General features: G+C 50.2%; 1 protein-coding gene and 1 pseudogene across 3 annotated transcripts in view; one reads left to right on the top strand and one right to left on the bottom strand.

Moving 5' to 3' along the window:
• Positions 1 to 13,593: 13,593 nt before the first annotated feature.
• CNOT6 (CCR4-NOT transcription complex subunit 6) overlaps positions 13,594 to 23,319 on the top strand; it is a 68,525-nt gene continuing 58,799 nt past the window's right edge. Inside the window, exon 1 of one of the 3 annotated variants that reach the window (XR_011471593.1) lies at positions 13,594 to 13,924. The gene's annotated coding sequence lies outside the window, so the exon portion shown is untranslated. The remainder of the gene's footprint in view (positions 13,925 to 23,319) is intronic. The other 2 variants (XM_070416789.1, XM_070416788.1) reach the window with 2 other exon arrangements.
• LOC139010013 (mitochondrial glutathione transporter SLC25A39 pseudogene) lies at positions 16,721 to 17,799 on the bottom strand (annotated as a pseudogene).

Genomic DNA, 23,319 nt, shown 5'->3' with positions numbered 1-23,319 from the left:
GAGAGTCAGGACGGCCAACAGGGTCCGGGCGGAGACGCCGAGGTGAGGGCAGGCGCAGGGGGAGCACAGGCCGGCAGGGCAAGCCCACTGTGGACTAGCCCGAGGGCAGGTCAGTCAGGGGCCGGGCATCAGGGCCAAAGCAGGGCGGCCACAGGGTACTGCTGGAGGCCCCTCAGGGCCTGGTCACCCTGGTGTTTGAGGCCCTCGATGTTCACATTCCCAGTCCTCTTCCCATGGTCCCCCTTAGGGGCTGGTGTCTCCCTCTCCGTGAGCACATTTCAGTCCGCCTCACAGTTGCCCCTGTGGGCAGGTCTGTACCGAAGCCCTGAGCTCAGGACAGCCTTCCAGGAAGCATGGCCCGCCACTCTGGCCACAGGGACCTGGAATATTTCCAGATCCCGGAAAGCGTCACCCAGTCGCTCAACACCGACAGAAATGCAGGTGAGTGCTGGGCTCCCACAGTCCGTGCCTCTCGGAGGTGACAGTCGGAGGGGGGACAGTACCACCAGCGGCAGGAGCACACACCCGGACGCCTGGGTGTCCATGATGAAGGGAAGGCTCCGTTTGCTGAGGATGGAGCCCAGGGCCAGGCCTCCCTGAGGTGGAGGCGGGGAAGGCTGCGATGGAGATCCGCGGGCAGCTCAGAGCCGGCGGAGGCCGGAGGCGGGGAGCCTGGCTCAGATGCCCCTGCGCTGAGGACCTGCGGCAGGTGTGGGCCTTGTTCTACGAGCACCGAGAACCCAGCCGGGGCCGCCATGTGGACGTGTGCAGGGACCGGTTTGTGTTTGGGGGCCCCTCTGGCTGCCATGGGCGGGTGGATTGGAGAGACCAGGACTGGATTCCAGGACACCACCCGGAGGCCATGGCAGTGTCTGGTTCAAGGTGGTTTTCTTGGACCAGGTGACGGTGTGGGAGTGAGAGGTGGGTGGACCTGAGGAGCAGAGTCAACAAGACTGGGTGGAAGGAAGGGGAACCCCTGTGCACCTGCACCCACGGAGGCGAAGCCCGGATGGGAGCAGACTCGGGGGCAGTGGGAGCGCTGTCGGCTCCAGTGGGGGCCGCAGGTATGACGCGCCAGTGAAGGAAAGGGCAGAGATGGCAGGTGCATAATTGTCACAGGGTTTGCAGCTCTGAGGAGGGGTCCCAGGCAGATGACACAAACTTGCGAGGACATGTGTCTGGACCACAGAATCCGAAGAGCTGAGTTAAAGTCTACTCCCCCACGCACCAGCGGGGCCCCTGGGACACCTTCACTGCCACCCGCCCATGCACAGGGATTCCATCTGTGCTCGGGACTTCAGCCACCACAGGGGTCTCCCAGCTCCCACCTGCACCTCCTGCCAAATCCTGCACATGCCCAGCTCCTCCCAGACACTCACCTGGGTGTCCTCGGGCACCACACAGCCTGTCAGTTCGAACGGAACTCACTCATTCTCCCCGGCGCCCTGCCCTCCGCTGCGCCTCCTCCTGCTTCCTCGGTCAGGGGTGGTGTCACAGCCGCCAGAAACTGTTGGCACCGCAGACCGGGGCTTTCAGGCCTGGAGGCGCACAGCACTTACCTGGGGTCCTGTTAAAACACAGGTTCTGGCCCAGCAGGTCTGGGAGCCTGAGATCCTGCATTTCAGACAAGCCCCGGGCACTGCGGAGGCTGCTGGGCCTCAAAGCAGCACTGGAAGCTTTCGGCTTTTCCTACCCTTCCCTTTCTCCCCTCCCCTCCCATCCCGCTGCCCTCCTCTACCAGGTCCCATAGGCTCCCACCGGGGCCATTGCCAATCACCTCTTGGGAGAGGTGAAATGTCCCCTGGTAGGTTTTACTTAGTCAGCTTCCAACGGGGGGAGGGGTTTGTCCGGGCCAAGGGCAGGTTGCAGGGTCCAAGGCTCTCCTCAGCACAGACCCTGTGCAGGCGGCTGGAGGACAGGCACACAGCTGGGCCCAGGAGGAACTGCCAAGATCAAAGCAGTGGAGTGAGCTCTAAGGGCGCCATCCCCTCCATCCTGGGGCCGCATTCCACAGTGGGCTGGAAGGAAGCAATGGAGAGCCAAGGGCGAGGCCCCACCCCCAGAGGAGGGAGGGAGGCCTGGACCCCACACCCCGTGCTCTAAATCAATGGGTCTCAGATGTCATCATATGGACTAAAATCACTTGTTAAAATACAGACATCCTAGCCCCAACCCCAGAGACTCTTATTCTACCTCCCCAGGGAGCCATCGTTTTAAAAGAAAAAAACAACAAAAAAACCCTCCAGAGATGCAGGTGCCCAGCCAAGTCCGCGCGGCTGCTCTTCATCCCCATGCCAATGGCCCCACCTGGCGGCCTTTGGGCGAGTTCTATGCATTCTTAAAGGGAGGTCACCAGTGCATCCTCTTCCTGGACATGAGACAAGCTCTCTACACTCACTATCTTTTCTCATTTTCCCAGCAAACCCCTGCACGAGAGAGCCTCACCCCCATTTCTTGTGGGGAAACTGAGATTCAGAAAGTGGGGGTGCATCTCCAAAATCACACCTCTGGAAAGTGGAGGAGCCAGGGTCAGGCTCCGGGTCTATCTGAACCGCAACCCTGCCATCCGTGCCAATGGCCTGTAAATCTGGCCGGTAGTCAGTCACCCAGGCAGCCTCTTCAAGTTCAAGATGAGGCTTCAGGATCAGCCTCATGCGTGTGGCTCCTTGTCCTCTCAAGCGAGAATGGCACAGAGGACAGTCAAAAGCAGAAGACTGTGGCCACCCAGGGCAGAGGCTGGCCTGGAGCTGAGGGACTCCAGGGGTCCCTCCCTGCTAATCCAGGACTTACCCATGAGTTGCTGAATTGGAAGGAGCTGTGAGGGATGCCTGAGGACTCAGAGCAGCATCTATTTATCAACCAGAGAGGAAATATTTCAGCGTTTTACAACCAGTGTGTGTGTGTGTGTGTGTGTGTGTGTATTACATAAATTTAAAGACAAACCTACAAGCGTGGGGAGAACAGAAGAGGGAACAACAGCAATACAGGTTTGGAAGCTGGAAAGCAGATACTTGAATGGTAACTGACCTGGCAGTGAGCATTGGCTGGGCATTTTCCCGAGCCCTGTTTACATTAGAGTAAAGCAGGGGTGGGGAATGGCAGGCCGCAGGCAATATAAGGCCTGTGAAATCACTGGGTCTGGCTCTGCCATACATTAGGGGTGAGTTAATTAAATGTTTGACCAAATATAGCAGGCTAATCTTTAAGTTAGTAATTTTGTATGGCCCAAGAATGATGTTATACATATCCAAATGGCCCTTGGCAGAAAAAGGTTCCCTTACCCTGGAGTAAAGGAATAAAAGCCATATGATTGTGACAAGAGCTCCCCCCACCATCCCCCCATCTTCTCATTTGTCCAGCGCTTGAATAAACCATTTTCTGTTTTCATTTAATGAAAATCTCTATATATGAAAGCCTAAGCAACCATTATGACTGGAATGACCTGAACGACCAGTCAACCCGTCGACCAGTCACTATGATGCACACTGAACAACAGGGGGCAGACACTGCTCAATGCAATGCACTCCCACAGCTAACCTCCCATGGCCGGCCAACCTCCCTTGGTCCCTTGCCCTGGCCAGCCTGATCACGGGCCAGGCCTAGGGACCCCACCCATGCACCAATTCATGTACCAGGCCTCTAGTCTACACTAATAAAAGAGAAACATAGTAATTAGCGTACGACCGCTACCCTTTTCATTGGCTAATCAGTGAGTATATGCAAATTAACTGTCAGCCAAGATGGCGGCCGGCAGCCAGGCAGCTGGAAGCGAACATGAGGCTTGCTTGCTTCAGTGAAGGACAACTCCAACGTTCCCCGCCTGCCTTGCCGTCCTCTGAGCTGGCAGTTTGAAACTGTAACAAATATAGAAGCTAAACAAAACCCCAGAAACCAGCTTTCAGCCGCCAGGATCTCAGAGCTGGAGTTATACATTGTTTCGATTATAGAATGCAAACAAACCAGATACCAGCTTTCAGCAGCCGAGGCCTCAGAGCTAGAGCCAGAGCTAAAGCTGGCCCAGAATTAAAAAAAAAAAAAAGAAAAAAAGGAGCGGTTGGGAGCTTCAGTCAATCGCCAGCCTGAAGGCAGCCCTCAGCCCCTCACCCAGACTGGCCAGGCACCCCAGTGGGGACCCTCACCCTGATCCAGGACAACCTTCAGGGCAAACCAGCCGGCCCCCAGGCCTCTATCCTATATAGTAAAAGGGGAATATGCCTCCCAGCACTGGGATCAGCGGGGCCGCGAGGCCTCCTGGCACCGGATCAGCGTGACAGGGGGCAGTGCCCAAACCCCCTGATCGCCCTGCGACTCTGTGTGTGACAGGGTGCGGCGTCCCAACCCCCTGATCAGCCCTGCTCTGTGTGTGACAGGGTAGAGCCATAACCTCCCCATCGGCCCTGCCCTGAGTGTGACAGTGGCGGCGCCCCAACCCCCTGATCGGCCCTGCTCTGTGGGTGATAGAGGGCAGTGCCCCAACCCCACCCCCCCCCGACGGGCCCTGCTCTGTGTGTGACAGGGTAGAGCCATAACCTCCCCATTGGCCCTGCCCTGAGTGTGACAGTGGCAGCGCTCCAACCCCCTGATCGGCCCTGCTCTGTGTGTGACAGGGGGCAGTACGCTAATTCCCCTATTGGCCCTACTCTGTGAGTGACAGGGGGGAGCTCCTCAACCTCCTGATCAGCCCTGCTCTGTGCATGACAGGGGGGAGCTCCCCAACCCCCTGATCGGCCCTGCTCTGTGCATGACAGGGGGCAGCGCCCAACCCCCTGATTGGCCCTGCTCTGTGCGTGACAGGGGGTGGCGCCACAACCTCCCCATCGACCCTGCCTTGAGTGTGACAGGGGGCGGTGCCCCAACCCCCCAATCAGCCCTACCCTGAGCATGACTGAGGGTGGCATCACAACCTCCCAATCCGCCCTGCTCTGTGCATAACAGGGGGCAGTGCCCCAACTCCCCAATCAGCCCTGCTCTGAGCCCGACCAGAGGCTGCACCTAGGGATTGGGCCTGCCCTCTGCCACCCAGGAGCAGGCCTAAGCCAGCAGGTCGTTATCTCCCGAGGGGTCCCAGACTGCAAGAGGGCACAAGCTGGGCTGAGGGACCTCCCCTTCCCCCCCCCACCCCCGGTGCACAAATTTTTGTGCACAGGGCCTCTAGTCCTATATAATAAAAAGCTAATATGCAAATCGACCGAAGGACAGAATGGCCAGTCGTATGATGTGCACTGACTACCAGAGGGCAGACACTCAATGCCGACGCTCAGCCAGAAGCCGGGCTCATGGCTCACAGCTCACAACTGGTGAGCGCACTGCAGCAGCGTTAAAGATGTCCAACTGACATCCCCCGAGGGCTCCCCAAGGGCTCCCTGACTACAAGAGAGTGCAGGCCAGGCTGAGGGACCGCTCCCCCCTCCCCCCCCCGCCCCGTGCACAAATTTTGTGCACTAAGCCTCTAGTAAATAAACAAAAGCCTTATGACCCTAACACAAAGAAAAAGGGGCTGTCCATCAATAGATGAATGGATTTAAAAATGTGGTGTATATATACAATGGAATATTATTCAGCCATAAAAAGGAGGAAATCTTGCCATTTAAGACAATATGACTGGACCTTGAAGGCATTATGATAAGTGAAATAACTCAGACAGAGAAGGACAAATACTGTATAATCTAATTTCCATGTGGGATCTTATAAACAAACAAACAAACAAAAACCGCCTGAACTCACAGATAGGTGGTTGCCAGAGGAGGAATGTGGGTGGGCAAAATGGATGAAGGTGGTCAAAAGGTACGAACTTCTAGTTATGAAATAAATAAGTCCTGAGGATGAAATATAATGTATAGCACAATGACTATAGTTAACCAATATTAGTGACGAGGAACAAGATCTGATCATAGTTACAGGAGGTTAAAATAGTAAAAATTCTGCTTTAAGAATTTCTGATTTCACTCCCGTGAAATGACATGGAAACTACAGTAAAGGCATGAGGAGAGGTGAACAGGCTCACAAAACAAAAATGGGGAGAAAAGAGAGGGGGAAACAGCAAGAAAATTTGGAAGCTGGAAAGCAGCTCTTCGATTCATAATGACTTAGGCTCCAGACCATAGAAACGAAGTCAGGAGGGGGATAGCTGAGAAACTATCAAAGCCTCAAATCTAGCCCCTGCACCACCACATGGGCCACATGATCCAGCAGCAGCAGGTAATGAGTGCCAGCACTCCAACTCCCACTCTAAAACCAGGACACTGGGATAACTACCTGCCTGTAGCAGCAGCAGTAGTAAAATCTTGGGGTGTCCCAGACCCTAGACCTTGGCTCTACAACCAGACAATGGCACCAGCCAAGCAGGAATGTCACTCTATCCTCAGCCCCAAGACAGGAGGAGGCCCAGGTCCAATGGCTGCTGCTCATCCTCATCCCCTGCAAACAGGTTACCCAGAAAGAGCAGAAAATTCTGAAAAGTGCCTCCTGCCACCACAGATGGCACCAGCAGGAGCCCTGCAGCACCAGGGCAAAGCTGACCAGAATAGCACAGCAAGGGCTCAGAAAACTAAACTAAAACCAACAAAGGCAGACAGAACCTACATGCTGAACTGGGTGACAGCCTGCTGACATAGATGATTTCAGGGGGGTTCTTTCACATAATAACCAGAATGGAAGGTTGCTAAAGTAAATCACTTGTAGTACCACATTCAGGCAAACCACAATCTGAATGAGAGAAGACAATCAACTGAGATGAATCAGATGTTGGAACTGGTATAATTATCCGACAAGGATTTTATTTTATTTTTTAAAATACTTCTTTTTTTAATATATTTTATTGATTTTTTTACAGAGAGGAAGGGAGAGGCTAGAGAGTTAGAAACATCAATGAGAGAGAAACATCAATCAGCTGCCTCCTGCACATCTCCTACTGGGGATGTGCCCACAACCAAGGTACATGCCCTTGACTGGAATCGAATCTGGGACTCTTGAGTTCGCAGGCCGACGCTCTATCCACTGAGCCAAACCAGTTAGGGCCCGACAAGGATTTTAAAACAGTGTATAAAAATGCTTAAACAACAACAACAACAAAAATACTTGAACAATCAATTACAGATTCTCTTGAAACAAACAAAAAAATAGAAAATCTCAGCAAAGAAGTTATAAAAAAGAATCAAATGAAAATTATAGAACTGAAAAATACAATATCCCAAATTTAGCAATTTGCTAGAGAGATTCAATAGTAGAGTGGAAATGACAGATGATGGAATGAGCGAACTTGAAGACAGATTGATAGACTTTACTCAAGCTGAACATCAGTGAACAAATAGACTGATAAAAGAGTGAACAGACTCAGGGACCTGTGAGTCCATAATAAAGGATTCATATCACTAGAGTCCCAGAAGGGGAGGAGAAAGAGTGGGAGACTGAAAAGGTATTCAAAGAAATAATGCCTGAAAATTTCCCAAACTTGGTAAAAAAAAAACACACAAGCTTATATACAGGGTGTCCCTAAAATACAAATACACACTTCACCTGATAACCCAATTGATGTTTCTTTTCTTTTCAGCCAGACTAAGCTTTGGACAAAGAAAATTCATCCTAAAATGCTACTGGAAGTTTGAAAACACAGTTGAAGTGCAAACACTGTGTTTATAATTATTCAAAGTGTGTATTTTGGGGGGACACCTTCTCTTGACTCCTCGCCTGTGTGAAACCAGGGTCAGACAGGGGCCTGGAGAACCAGCTGGCAGGGACCCTGTGTGTGGTGGAGGCTTACCAGAGAGCAGGTCTTGGGTCTTTGCTTCACTGCATCGATTCTTTCTTCCAGAAGAGACTTCTCCAATATTTCTCAGGAAAAAGTCCTCGCATGCGTGCCTTGAGTGAAGGTGAAGACAATCCAGTTTCATTAGAGGGCATGTGACTTCTTCCTGGCCAGGGTAGAACGTCGTCCTGAACATGGTGTTTGGTTCAAGGATGCAAATGAGTCAGTCAGCTGTTGAGGGAAGCTCTCGCCTTCCTTCTCATCTTGAATCCTGTCGGAGTGGGCATCCATTCTGCTTCTGTATGGCTCCTGATCACAAAGTCAACAAGGGGGTTAGCAGAGCTGAGAGTGGCTTTAGCTCCCAGATCAAGCCACACCTGAAGCTGATGAACTCTTTCTGGCTTTTTACAGTGATTTGAGCCAACTGATTCCTTTGTTTTCTTAAAGCCATTGGAGATGGTTTCTCAATCAATTGCAGGATAATACAGAGAACCAGGAGATGAAGGACACTCTGGGGAGATTTGACTGGGACCTGCAACTTTACTTGTAATAGTGGGCTCTCTCAGAAGGAAACTGGAAGCCCCAAGTCCAGCGAAGGGAAAACAGATGGGCAGGATATGTCCATGTCCTTGGAGTGAGGGATCTTGGTCACCAGTACTGGCTCCTGGCCAGCAAGTCTTCACCCTGAGAGGAGGCTTCAGACTATCAGAGCTGAGTGGCTTTGCAGGGTCCACAGTTCAGGCTCACCAAGCAACCTCTAGCATGACTTTGTTTGCCATGTGCTTTCCTACTGGGAGACAAGGAGCAAATCTTCCACTGCCAGCATCCTGGTCACACAGTAGTTGGGTTTGTCTTGCAAATAAACTTTGGAACCTGATTCATTCGTCTGTCTCTTGTGCATTATAGTTATTGCAGTCAGTCTGATCAAACTCTCCCATCTCTGGGGATCCTGCAAATTCCAGTTGTTGGAACCATACACTGATGGTTCACACCCTACATTGACCCTGAGTTTGCATTCTAGTGCTCCAGACATAACTGAGAAATAGACACCAGAGCAACAACAAGTCATGGCCACAGCTCGGTTGTTAGTCTTTATTATTCACCCGCCCATCCACTATCCAATACCTTTACTGAACATCAAATAACAAGTATTTGGTTGCAAGCGTCAGAAGCTCAACTCTAATGTAAGCAAAAAAATGAATTTATTGACTCATGTAACTGGGATAGATCACAGGCTAAAAGGAAAAATTACCGAAATCAGGACTTCAGCACCTGGTACCAAGGTGGTCTCTCTTCATCACTCTCATCTCTCCAAGTGTTGGAGAAGACGCACTGGCTGCCACCAATTCATACTGGCCTAGCTTAGCACCCAAATGAACAAGAAATCTCTTCCTACACCTACTTAGCAACCCCAGGTTGTTGCATGCCCACCCCTGGTCTATGGGTCATGGTGCTTATAACAGACGAAAGAGCTGGGAAAGCCTGTGGGTACAAAAGACTCAAAAGCAATTCCAGTTGGTAGCATGGAGGTAACATGATTCATATTTGAGCAGCTCATGCTGGGCAGGGGAGAGGGTGACTGTAGGATTTGCTAAGTGTCATGATGGCAGGAAAGGGGCTGGGAGGCTGAGGAGACAGTGACCAACTCTACCAGGGAAGCCTTCCCAGAAGAGGGGTGAGATGGGATCTGCTCCCCTTCTTCTTTCCACCCACAGTTCTCTGAGGGAAGGTCCTTTTCCCACTCTCAGTACATCTGGTTCATGGGGGGCTGACCTCCAGCCTTGCTGCAAGGGTAGGGACAGGGCTCTGACCAGGCCAATGAGAGCTGCCCTGGGTTTTTGCTTGAATGATTAGGAAAGAAATATTCTACCCAAGTCGAGAAGCTGGTAGAATCTAAGCCTCCATGTGGTAGTGGCCATCTCTCCTGCCTGGCCACACAGCCTGTGTGAAGAGGCCAGTGGAGAGGAGAGCAGAGTGAAGGGTGGGGAAGTGTGATTGGTTCTTTTTACTTTTCAGCTACATTCAATATTATTAGTTTCAGATGTACAGCATAGTGATTAGACGATCATGTCCTTTACAGAGTGGTCCCCTCTGATATTTTAAGTACCCACCTGGCACCATAGTTATTATATTATTGACTATACTAGAGGCCCAGTGCACAAAAACTTGTGCACTGGCGGGGAAGGGGGAGTAGGGGGGTGTCCCCACTTGTGCCCTCTCACAGTCTGGGACCCCTTGGAAGATAACCACCTGCTGGCTTAGGCCCGCTCCCCGGGTGGCAGATGGCAGGCCCGATCCCTCGGTGCCTGCCCCGCCTCCCCAGGTTGCGCACACGACAGGGCCGATCCGGGGGTTGGGGCGCCGCCCCAGGTCAGGTCGCACACGGGACGCCCTGGGCGGGTCGCCACGGGACCCCCGGGCGGGCCGGCCAATCACTGCTGTCCCACCCGGCTGCCCCTGGTTGGGTCGCACATAGGACGCCCGGGAGGGCTGGCCAATCGCTGCTGCACTGCCCGGCCACCCTGGGTCCAGTCGCACAAGGACGCCCGCCGCCCCAGGTCTCAGATAGCAGTCCCGGATGGCGGCAGGGCAGGTGGGATGGCGCTGTCCTGCCCTGCCTGCAGTATGCAAATTAGCTGCCATCTTTGTTGGTGGCTAATTTGCATATCACACTGATTAGCCAATGGGAGGCGTAGCGAAGGTATGGTCAATTATCATGTTTGTCTATTATTAGATAGGACTAGAGGCCCAATGCATGAAATTCATGCACTGGAGGGGTGGACCCTCAGCCTGGCCTGTGCCCTCTCGCAGTCCAGGAGCCCTTGAGGGATGTCCAACTGACGGCTTAGGCCTGCCAGTTGGACATTCTTAGCGCTGCTTTGGTGTGCTTGCCAGCCATGAGCTGTGAGCTATGAGCCGCGCTTCTGGCTGAGCAGCGCTCCCGCTGTGGGAATGCATTGACCACCAGGGGGCAGCTCCTGCGCCAAGTGTCTGCCCCCTGGTGGTCAGTGCGTGTCATAGTGACCGGTCCTGCTGTTTGGTTGACTTACATATTACCCTTTTATTATATAGGAGTTTCTATACTGTAATTTACATCCCTGTGACTATTCTGAAACTACCAATTTGTATTTCTTGATCTCTTCACCTTTTTCACCCAGCTCCCCAAACCCCCTCCCCTGTCAACCACCACTCTGTTCTCTATATCCATGAGTCTGTTTCTACTTTCTTTATTTTGTTCTTCAATTCCACATACAAATGGAATCATATGGTATTTGTCTTGTGAGATCAGTTCTTGATGGCATCTTATGATGACCAACCTCCTCAGTTATGAGACACCTGAATACATAAATGACCTTTTTCTGCATCAAGTCTACTTGAGCTGGGGTTTCATAACTTGCAATAGGAGGTCTTGCATAACATGAGGGGCATGCTGACTGGGATCTGGAAATCTGAGAGATGTTTGCTGGGATTTTCTTCAGATATTCAGAAAGAACAGGACGTGCATAGGCAGGTACCCTCTCTGTGGGCACCCCAAATCTATCCAGATGGCCCCAAATAAGCCCACCCCTCATTGTATGCACATGCAGCTCTTGCGTTATATCCTCTCCTCTTGAATCTGGACTTGGCTTTGATGCTATGACTGATGGACTCCAGAAGTGACATTCTTCATAAGGTCTGGAAGCTTCTTCCTCCCCTATGGAGCCCTGGGTTGCCATGCAAGGTGTCCAGGATCACCAGACTGACTACAGTAAAAGTGGAGGAGAGATGTGACACAGAGAGAGATCACACTGGGGGTACCAAGGTGCCAGATGTCCAACTCCCAACCACCATCTCGCTGGAGGCATGAGAGACCCCAAGCTAGACCAGCAGAACTGTCTCGCTGGGCACCAGGATCACGAGCTATAATAAATTTGTTTTAAGCCACGAAGTCTTTTGTTGTGCAGCTGGACTTCCCCTCCTCCATATACTAGTACATCGTGCCAATCACAAAAAGTAGCTCCCTCTGGGCAGATGAAATACCAAAAGAACCCCCTCTCTCCAGCTGGACCAGGACCCAGCACTGACTGGGGAGAGGCCCAGCTGGCTGTCCCACAAGCAGCCTGGGGTTGGAGGACGTGGGTCAGCCTGCACTTTCTCTTATCAGCCCCTTACCCTGCTGGGCTTCCATGTTGCCAAGCCTGTGTCCAGTGACCTCTGGCACTAGAGGCCTGGGCTGTCATGTTGATTTCTTGGCAAATGGCAGGCAAGGACCATCCTAAGGCCATGCTGGGGGGAGGCAAGCACAGAACACAAAGAGCTTTTGTCCCTCCTCCTTTCACTCTAGCCCAGTGGTTCTCAACCTTGCTAACGCCGCGACCCTTTCATACAGTTCCTCATGTTGTGGTGACCCCCAATTTCATTGTTACAAATTGAACATAATTAAAGCACAGTGATTAATCACAAAAACAATATGTAATTACTAGAGGACTGGTGCATGAAATTTGTGCGGGGGGGGGGGGGGGGGGGCGGTGTCCCTCAGCCCAGCCTGCGCCCTCTCTCAGTCTGGGAGCCCTCGGGGATAAGCAGGCCTAAGCCGGCAGTCGGACATCCTTAGTACTGCTGTGAAGGTGGGAGACCCCGCCACTGCCGCTGTGCTTGCCAGCCCTGAGCCCGGCTTCTGGCTGAGCGGCGCTCCCCCTGTGGGAGCACACTGACCACCAGGGGGAAGCTCCTGCTTTGTGTCTGCCCCCTGGTGGTCAGTGTGCTTCATGTGACTGGTCCTTCTGCGGTAGGTTGATTTGCATGTTAGCCTTTTATTATATAGGATATATGTGTTTTCCGATGGTCTTAGGCGACCCCTGTGAAAGGGTCCTTCAACCCCCCAAAGGGGTCGCGACCCACAGGTTGAGAACCGCTGCTCTAGCCCAAGACTGCCTTCGGGTGAGGGGTTGTCTCACTTTATTCCTAATGACGGAAGCCGGCTTCACTCTCATTTCTTTAGCTGTTGTTTCAGAAAGGAGTCCATCCTAGTTGCCCTGGGGCGAGCAGCCGGCTACTCCTTCTCCTGCATCAGGCCATGCCTGTCCTCAAGTTTCTCGAATGGATCTTGAGCCTGTTGGGTGTTTTTCTTGCCCCTAAACCTCGGGTTTGCTCAGGGCACCGTGGGGCTTGATTCGCCCAAGCCCCGGCCCCAGCACAGGGCCTTGCCCACCGGTCGGCGGAGGCGCACACCCGGCTCAGTCAGTCCTTCCCCCGACCCTCGGGCACCGCGCGAGAGGAGCGCCGGGGCGTGGGAACGAGCGCCGCTTCCTCCGGCGGGGACCCCAGCCCAGAACCGTGCCCTCGTTTACTGGACAGAATGACCGACCATCAATGGCCCGAAATGGGCCATTAGGTCGTTTTTTTCCTGCACATTTGAGGCGGGAAGAATCATACGACAGTTGACAACTGAATGTCTCCTCTTTACGGCAAATTAAGATGCTGACTAAGGTCAAAAGTCAGAGCCGGTCCGCGATGAACGGCACATGGTTGAAAGGCAACGCGCAGGGGAGGAAGATCAGAGGAAAAGAGGGAAGAGAGGAGCAGAGTGAACAGCCGAGACCAACGGGAAGGAGCGGGAAGAGCAGAGGAGCGCAGCGCACCGGAGCTGCCGGGCGGGGAGAGGAGCGGGGGCTGGGGGCGCCGGGCCGGCTCACTGCGCAGGCGCGGGGGGAGCGGGGCGGGGCCGCGCGGACCGGAGCGACCCCCCGGCGCCGAATGGTCGCGCCCGGCGGCGGCGGCCAATGGGCAGCCGGGATGTTGGCAGGGCGGCGGCGGCCGGGCGCTAGCTGGCTGGGGACGGGGGCGCCGCCATGATGCTTGTTTGCTTTCAATGAAAGCGAGGGGGGCGCGGAGGAGGAGGCGGCGGCGTCGGTGGCGGCGGCGTCGGCGGCGCGGAGGCGAAGGCCGCGGCGGGCGCAGCGAGCAGGGCGAGGCCGGAGACCGGGAGGGCGGGCGGGCGTAGTGGCCGCCCGGCGGCCGGCCGAGGCGGGCGGCGGAGGCGGTGGCGCTCCGAGGGGAAACAAAGAGCGGCGGCTGAGGCGACGGCGGAGCGGCGGCGCTGCAGCAGCGGCCGGGACTGGTATGGTGGTTCCACCGGGCGGACGCCGCTGCACTCACCGGGAGGAGGCGGCAGCGGCGGAGGGCGGCGCCCCCCGAGAGGTGAGCGAGGCGGCCCGGGGCCCGCGGGGCTGCTCCCGCCCTGGTCCTGCCCGGGGCCGGGCGCGCGGGGCTCGCCGTGGGAGGGCAGCTGGCGCTGGGCGGGAGGCGGGCCCGCAGCTGGCGGCTGTTGGGGGCCCGCGACGCGGCCCGGCGGGGAGTTGATTGACGGAGGGTGGGGGGCGCCCTGGCTCTCGGACCCCGGACCCGTGGCCAGGATGGCGGCACCTTCGGGGGAGCGGCCGTGTGGGCTGCGCGGTGGGCACTGAGTTACAGCCAAGCGGGAAACCCGCTGTCCACCCCTCCCCCGAAGTACTTAAAATTCAGTTGGAGGCGGGTTTTCGGGGGCGGAGGGTGGGACTGTCACGACTAAAGCGGCACTGAGCGCCGAGTGGGGTGATTCGTGGGGTTGCTAAGGACTCACGGCAGTTCATTCCGCTCACCGGAGTCACCGCTGCTTTTCTCTGGCTCCCTTCCTTCCTCACCTTCCCCAAAGAGCCTGCGAACGAAACTGTATCCCGCTTTAAGGGTTCCCCCAAATGACGGTGTTGGGGTTATAATGCTGAAACTTTCTTAAGGCCCGAGAACGCTGTCTGGTCAGTTCTGCTGTAAATAAAGCAACATAGGTTCCTAAAGGTCATTACAGTCTGCAAAATTGTGCCGTTAAAAACCGCAGGCCTTATGGGGGGGAGGTGGGATTGAGAGGCACAACCCTCGGGAACTTTGTCAGTAACTTATTTTTTAAAAGGGCACCTGAAGAAATGGCAGCCCCGTTTTACGTGTTACACGGTTAAGCAGTATGTAAACTGCAGTAAATGCGGCGCTGACCCCGGAAGAAGACCGGCCTTGCTTGTGGAAATGGTCATGAGCATGGTGGCTGCGTGCGAGTTCCTGAGAAGTGGCGGAAGTTTACCTGAACTCAGAACGGTACAACCACACCAGAGGGTGGGTGTATCTCGGAACACACGTGCACACGCATGGTGAACTGATGTCGATCGTAGGTGTTTGAGGTCTGTGTGTTTTGTGTGTTCTGTGCAGCTCAGTTCATTGAGGTGTGGTTTTCTACCGCTAGTGTTTTTCACAGACAAGCAATTGAGAACTCTGCGTTATGCTCAGATTCCCTAACTTATCAATCATGTTGGAACAAATTCACATTTTCAGAACAAGCAGTATAGCAGACCGGATTATACTCAAATACAGCATTTTAAAAGAGTACTGTAATTTTCGGTTCAAAAAATAATTGAACACCTGTATGTGAGGCACTGTGGTATAGATTTGCTACCTTTATGGGCTTATGGGCTTTGTCCCAAGTGGGTAAAGCCTTCATGAGGTTGTATGGTAACTAGAGGCCCGGTGCACGAAATTGGTGCACTCGGGGGTCCCTCAGCCCTCCTGCGCCCTCTTGCATTCTGGGAGCCCTCCGGGGGATGTCTGACTGACAGCTTAGGCCTGCTCCCTGTGGGCCTAAGCCATCAGTCAGATATTCTTAGCACTGCCATGGAGGCGGGAGAGGCTCCTGCCACCACCTCTGTGCTCGCCAGCCGTCAGACCAGCTCAGGGCTTCTGGCTGAGCAGCACTCCCCCTGTGGGAGCACACTGACCACCAGGGAGCAGCTCCTACATTGAGTGTCTGCCCCCTGTTGGTCAGTGCGCATCAGAGTGACTGGTCGTTCCTCTGTTCGATCATTTTGCATACTAACCTTTTATTATATAGGATGAGGAATATACAAAGCATTTGGGGCATGCTGAGGAAAGAGCAACTAACTTCTGCTTGGTCTTTGTATCCAGAAAGAGAATTACTGGTGATTCTCTAGATACCTCAAGAAGTTGCATATAGATTTTTTTTTTAACTAGGCAAATTTTGAGTGGGGGATATTACAAGCCTTTGCTAAGAAAAGGCCACACAGAAATGAAGATTTATTAAGTAAAAAATATTTGCGCTTAGCTTTTTGAGGAGCAAATTTTTTTCTTCTGTAAAATTGTGTCTAGTTGTATGTAAATACCACAGCATCATAAAGCAATATCTGGTGAAGCTAACTGCCATGTTTTAGACCAATAACTTCATATACTTTCACCTAAAGTAGTTGAAAATGAAACTATAGCTTATTTGGAACATTAAAAAATTATCACTGGTTTCTAATTTTAGAGAAATGTACAGAAACTCAGATTTAGGGATTTGTAGTCACAGAAAGAAAATAATAGCTTTGTTGAATGCTAATGGTGTAATAGGCACTGTGCATTACATGTGTTATTTCATTTAATCCTCGCACCAAAATTGTGAGGTAGATATTTTATAAATGAGGAAATTTTAGCCTTAAAAATGAATGTAAACATGCTTGCAGAGCTGGGACTTCACATAGGTCTGTTTGACTCCAGTTTGTGTTCGGGTTTTTTTTGTTTTTGTTTTTGTTTTTTTTCATCTTTACACTCAGTGAATTAACAGCAGTAGGTTCAGACTGTCCAGGTCCAGGGTTCTGTGGGCCTTGGGGGCAGGCCCAGCTACAACAAACACAGGAAAATGGACACGAGGGCAGGGGGAGGAAAGAGTTAACAGATTTGGTCTTGAACTTGGGGGCTTGGGTGGAAAAGTGATTATCCTTGGGGCTTGGGATGAGGACCAGCAGGAAGAAAGCTGTCTGATGGGGGCCTGGGCATGCCCAGCGGATGGGCTGGTACCCTTGGGGCTGAGCTGGGAGGGGGAAAAATGAGGCCCCCTCCCCTGAGGTCAAGGCACTTGGCTCAGACTCCTCCTGCCTCACACCATCCATGGAAGAGATGGGGCCCTCATTCCCTCGCTCCTCTCACTGGCTCAGAGGCTGTTCCAGGTTGAGCCTCTGAAAGAAGCTTTTGCCCAACTCGTATGTGCTGATCATGATGGCACAGGAGCAGGCGGCCTTGATGATCCTTAGGAGGAAGCCTGCAGAGTCCCCTGGTGCTGGACTCAGCCCGGATCCTCCGCAGCAGCAGCCAGGTGGAGTCGGCGTGCACAGGTGACATTCACAGCTTCCATGGCTCCCAGCGCAACCTGGCGTTGAGTCTTCACCACATCGAAGGGTAGAGTCAGGATGGCAGCCACCGTTCCTGAGATGCCACCAGCCACAAAGCTGATGCCCACTGATGTCTGGTCCTTTGGCCTGCGCCCACTCAGCCAGCTCTTTACCAGCTCATACTTGAACCAATACAGGGCTGAAAAGGGCACATCCCGAAGAGCAGTGGGGCCCCAGCCCAGCCACAGTGAGCGCCAGCTGCCCTGAGCTACGGAGGTTCGGACATAGGCTCCCAACTCCTGGTATGACATGCTGAGCCTGCAGCTTTGTCTGTACCAGCTCTAGGGGGCTTATCACAGTCACGGTGCCCAAGCGGCCAATGCACCAGCCACCATGGGTGCATAGAAGTCAGAGGTCAGGGTTCGACCACACAGGAAGGCCTTGAGTTGGTCATAGGCCGTGAAGGAGATGGCGGTTGCTGACACAGTCATCACCAGGGTGGCTGGGAGGCCACTCCACAGGGTCCTGGTGGCCTCGTGTCTCACAATCTTCACAAAGGCATCCATGGTGCCAGTGAAGCGAGTGGGGTCCTGAAACCAGGTGGCACAGTGGGCACCATTTGGGCACAGGTGCAGGGGTTCCAGGACACCATTGCAGTAGAGGAGGCACTTCCCTGTGGGTTGGAGAGAGGAGGGCAATTTGGTGTAAGAGAGGCTCCAGAGTCTGGAGGGAGGCATCAGTTTGCTGGTCACCGAGGGACGCTGAGACTGCAGGTGGACGGACCTTCACCACATCCAGGGGGATCATGAAGATAGAGGTGACCACAGCCCCGGCACCTGAGGCCACCATCTGTTGGAGGGGGCTGATGCCTCCAGGGTCCTGATCAGCCATCTTGTAGCTTCAATTCTGGCTTTAGGATACTCGCGTGGTGCAGAGCCCGGGGTCGGGCGGGCCCATGGCGGGTCCGAGACCGGTGTGGGGTCCTCCACGCACCTCTAGTTTGTGTTCTTAATGACATAGTGTTGTGCTGCCATTTGATACAGATGTAATATAGGGAGACCTGGTTGCTGCTACACATTTATAAGCACTTAACATTAATAGCTGGTCATGTAGACAGAGAATGGGGGAAGTGTGTTCCAGGACCATGCAATCTTAATACTTGTGATTCTTTTTGGTTATGATCAAAAACCTCATGAGAATCCATGTAAGAATACTATTTGCTGGTCAAAAATCCAGATTTAAAGCATTTTACTATTTTAAGGAAAGACAGTCACACATCTGTTGTCAAAAAGCAGTGCATGACAGAACTCCATTTGAACACTGAACACATTTGCTTTAGATTTCTTTCCTAAGTCTTCTGAAATATCCTTCAGTGGCGTTACGGTTAGAGCAATATTCTAGTGTGATGAAAGGCTTTTTTTTTTGTAAGATCAACATTTCATGAATAATTTTTCTTGTTTTAGAGAGGAAAAAGGACTAGTTGGTAAAATGACTATATACATGAATAATTAGCTAGAATAAATGTTTACTCCCTTAAAAAGCCAGGTCCTGCCTAGTGTTGCTCAGTGGTTAGCATGTTGGCCCACAGGTGCCCGGGTTCGATTCCCAGTCAAGGTCACTGTACCTAGGTTGCCCTTGGTGGGGATGGTGCGGGAGGCAACCAGTTGATCGCATGTTTCTTTCTCCTCCCTCCTTCCCTTCCACTCTCTGAAAAGCAATGGAGAAAATATCCTTGGGAGAGGAATAACCAAAAACAGGCCAAAATTCCCACTAGATAGTGGTAGCTAGAATATGATTCATTGTAAGAGAGAGAGGAGCAAATAGATGATGGAAAATCTGGCAAAAGATAAGAAAGAGAAATGAAAAAAATTTCTGTTGGCAGCTGTCATTTGGTACTGAAGCTGTAAAGTAGATGGTGTTGCTTGTCTCATGCTAAGGAACAGATTTAGGATTGTTGGCCTCCCTTTCCTTACCTTTCTGATCTTGGTGAAGTTTTACCACACAAATCATGGCTTTAATACCCTGTGCGTTGGTGAGCAGTCAGCTTTTGCTAATTAGTTCACAAATCCTGTTTGTCTTAATGTTTTCTTGCTCCATACTTAATATTTGACTTAAAATATAGAAATTAACATTTCTAAGCTAGCATATATTTGTATTTATTTAGAGTTGGAATTTGTGGATGACCTGTACTTGGTGTGCCTTCATGGTTGTATTTTGAATTAATTTACTGGGTTGGATGAAATTGCTAGTTTTGACCATTTTTGACCCTCAAAATTGTGATTGTTTCAGTATATACCCTGGCTTCCTCTGACTTTTATATTCACTCATGTGTTTTGGGGTACATGGACATGGTTAGAATTGCATTTTAACAGCAGTCTAGTAAACTGTTATGGGCTGGGCATTGTGGATACAGCTGCGTGTGCCAACTTTTCCTTTTAGAGCTCTGTATTGACTACTACATACATCTGCTGTTTAGCTCCGGGTTTGGAGGGATATTTTAGCATAATCTAAATAAATCTGTTTTCTCGGAGGTCTTATTGGTTGGAAATTTTAAACTAATTTGGACTGAAATTTAGTTCTGTACTACTTGAGAAAGGGATTTAAGGAAATTGAAATTAGATTGTTGGGTTGCGAGGGATTTGGGGGTGCTAATACTTGCGATTTTTTTTTTTTTTTTTGGTTATGGATCAAAACCCATTAAGATGTTATTTGCCTTTTTAATCCTTACTCTCTTATGAGTGTATGGGTAGTTTTCCAGAGGCTAAAAAAATGTGTGATATCTGATCAGATTGAATTCAGAGCAGATATGTGAATCCAGCTGTCTTCTAGTCTGTCAGATATTAGATTTGCAAAAATGTAAGACACTATCATTCTGCTCAGGAAATTTTGTTTTGCAAATAGTTACTTTTAAAATCTTTTGTTAGCCCTAGCTGGTTTGGCTCAGTGGATAGAGCATTGGCCTGCGGACAGAAGGGTCCTGGGCTCAATTGCAGTCCAGGGCATGTACCTTGGTTGCAGGCTCCCCCCTGGCCCTGGCCCCCCATCCCTAGTCCTAGTCAGGGCTCCTGTAGGAGGCAGCCAATCGATGTGTTTCTCTCACATCAATGTTTCTCTCTGTTTTTCCCTCTTCAACTCTCCCTAAAAATCAATGAAAACATATCCTCGGGTGAGGATTGACAACAACAAAATAATAAAAATGTTTATTAATGTGTGATAGGTTTATTATACTTAACGAGTTAATAAATAATTTAAAATTTCTTAGTTCTAATTACTACTGTGGTAAATATTGATAGATATAACCCACATAAATAAAAACTCTTTGAGGTACTCATTAATCTTTAAGAATATATAAGGGTCCTGAGATAGAGAGTTTGACAATTAGGAGACTACAGGTAGAGAGTAGCTTGGAAAAGATGATACATCTGAAAAGGAAACGAGGGCTCGTGGTCTCAGCAACATAATTGGAGAATGACCATGAAATCTTGGTTTTTATCAGGGACAAAATACTGGAGAGTTGTTTGAGGCAGTGATGTAATAGACTACAGCTTTGCAACTAGATGTTCCAGGTTCAGATCCCAGCTCTGCTACTTGTGTGTGACCTTGAGCAAGTTATTTTAACCCTAACTCAGTTTCCTCAACTGAAAATGAGGATAGCACCTACCTCACGGATTGCTGTGAGAATTAAATTGAGATAATCAGGTAAATGGCACAGTGGTTGAAAGCACAGACTTTTGGATCAGACTTTGGTTAAAAATCATAGTTGTGGCTCTACTGTCTCTGACCTCAGGCAAGTTGCTCATTCTCTGGACCTCGCTTTCTTTGTGTATTTCCTTGCTGGAATCCTGAGGATTAAAATGAAATAACGCATGTGGAGAGCCTGATAGACCTGCCCAGGGGCGAATGCTCAAATGTTAGCAGTTACATGCCGAGTGCAGAATGTGGCAGATAGGCACTCAGCACAGTTTTGCCATTACCCTTATCTGTTTGAGGTTTGCTCTTATTTTGCCATAGCATGTTACTCAGATTACTTTTATACAGTTTAACCTTTTAGTTTGTCCCCTTATTGCTTATCCCAGGCTATCATAGAACCAATATTCTCAATCTTTGATCACTAAAATCCTTTCTACCTGATTTCTCTATATTTCGCTTTCAAGATTAGAAGCCTAGATATTAGTTTTTATTCTTGGTATGATGGACATTGCTTCTGTTAGCACACTTGTCTCTGATAAAATGTTTGCTTTTTTTTTTCTTTTTACTATCACAGCTTCTCCCCTCAAATTGTTATGTCTTCCCTGAGTACTTAATGTATGCCAGGCTCTGATGATATAAAAATATTTAAAATATAAGTAAGTGCAAGACACCTACAATAGAGTAGGTAAGTGAAACATTAAAAAAAAAGTTAAGGTGGGATTAAAGAATAGAAAAGTAGAAATTATCTTCAAGATTCAGAAGAAGCAGGGAATAATAAACCCCTGTGTTTGGGAGGGATAGGAAAGAAAGACCTTTTTAAAAGTTAGTTATTTGAGTTGGCATTTGAAGGATGACTAGAGTTCCTCGTTTTTTGCGGGGTGGGAGAGATAGAGCAGAAGCAATAGCATATGCTAAGGCCATGGGGGTTTGTGAGAGGTAACTGGAAATGCAGGAGACCCAGATGATGAGACTGGACAGGCACACAAGGACCCGGTTATAAATACATATACCTTATTTGTTTTATAAATGAGCCTGGGTTTCCTCTTAGTTAGTTAGTTCAACACATATTTGAGCCTCTTTTGTGTCAGGTGCTTTGTTAGAGTCCAAGAATACAAAGATGAAGGAGATGTTGTTTAGAACCATGAGATAAGTATCTGTGCTTTTAGATCATTTTGGACAGTACCTAGGATGCATTAAAGTGGGGGAGCGTATAAGAACAAACATGGGTCTGAGACCGGTGGGATAACTCGGGTAAGAGCCCAGGGAAGTAAGGCAAAGTGGATGAAAGATTTAGGAAGTAAAATGGGCTAGAACTAGAGACTGGATGTGAAGACTGTGGTTAGCTGGGAAATAGTCAAGGATAAGACTGATACTTCTGGCTTGGAAAACTGGGTGGGGATTATAGGAGGAGGGGCAGGTTTGAAAACCAAGATGACAGTTTCACTTTTTAGTAAGATTTTTTTTAAATTCTTACCTGAGGATATGTTTATTGATTTGAGAGCGAGATATCGATTGAGTGCCTCGTATGCATCCTAACTAGGGACCGAACCCACAACCTAGGTACGTGCCCTGACTAGGATTCGAGCCCTCGATATTTCAGTGTACTGGACAATGCTCCAACCAACTTTGCCACACTGGCCAGAGTTAGTAAGATCTTTTTAATACCTTGTTTCTTTCACTAGCTTTTTATTCTATTCCTCCTATGCAATTCAAATACCTTGCTTTGAGAGATTATCGTGAGTTGTAAGATGCCCACTATAGTATCATTGATTATTTATAATAGTAGCCTTGAAATCCACAAATACACAGTTAGGATTTAAGTTTCGCTTTTTAGATAAGAATAATCATATTTTGGAAAGGTTTTTAGTACTTTTTTGTTTTGCCATTAACACATTGTATGCGGGCCGTTTTTACTTAATTTTTTGCGCAAATGGCAACATTCAGTAAAATTACGATAACTTTAGTTTTACATATTTTTTTTCAATGAAACTTTTTGTGATTTACTATAAAATGTATACTGAATTATTTTTCTTAAATTTTAAACAGACAAATACTGGAAAACTCACTGGAAAATTGTGTTTACCAGTCAATGTAAAACGTATAAATACGTTTCCCGCATCCAATGTGCTATGGGTGTTAGTGATAGACATTTTGCCACTAACGACAGCTCCTGAATGAGGTTTATCATCTGTGTAAACATTTAATTGTAGTGGAAAGCTGGGTAGAAAGAGAAGAAAACAAGTGCGATGACATTGAGAATCAGGATGATTTGGGTTTAAAGTGAGATGTGGAAGTACCTTAACTGCCTTGAGGCTATAAAAAAGACCTAGGACCCTGACTGGTTTGGTTCCATGGTTAGAGCACCAGCCTGTGAGCCAAAAGGTTGCAGGTTTGATTGCCGGTCAAGGGCATGTACCTGGGTGGTGTGACAAATTTCAAATGAGAAACAAAAGCATGGCGAAAATGAGACTTTTAATAACACTCTCAAGAGCTGGAGCCCATTGTACAGGAACACAAATGGGGCACGAACATAGCCTCTTTATTTAGTTCCTCCTCCGGTTCCTCATTGGCTGAGGACTATGGTCACCTATTTCCTAATAAGTCACCTAGGTCTTGCTGTCTCCCATTGGGTTATTTAAAAAGATGGCTGGGGCCTTTTCTAGTTGCCTCCACCTCCCTTTGTCTAGGGCAGCGGTTCTCAACCTGAGGGTCGCGACCCCT

Source organism: Myotis yumanensis, unplaced genomic scaffold (assembly GCF_028538775.1).
Source record: "Myotis yumanensis isolate MYYU_CA2020_CCGP unplaced genomic scaffold, mMyoYum1.0.hap1 SCAF_5, whole genome shotgun sequence".
NCBI classification, from domain to species: Eukaryota; Metazoa; Chordata; class Mammalia; order Chiroptera; family Vespertilionidae; genus Myotis; species Myotis yumanensis.
Note: the sequence above shows the minus strand (reverse complement) of the source record. Positions and strands in the feature narration are given on the sequence as shown.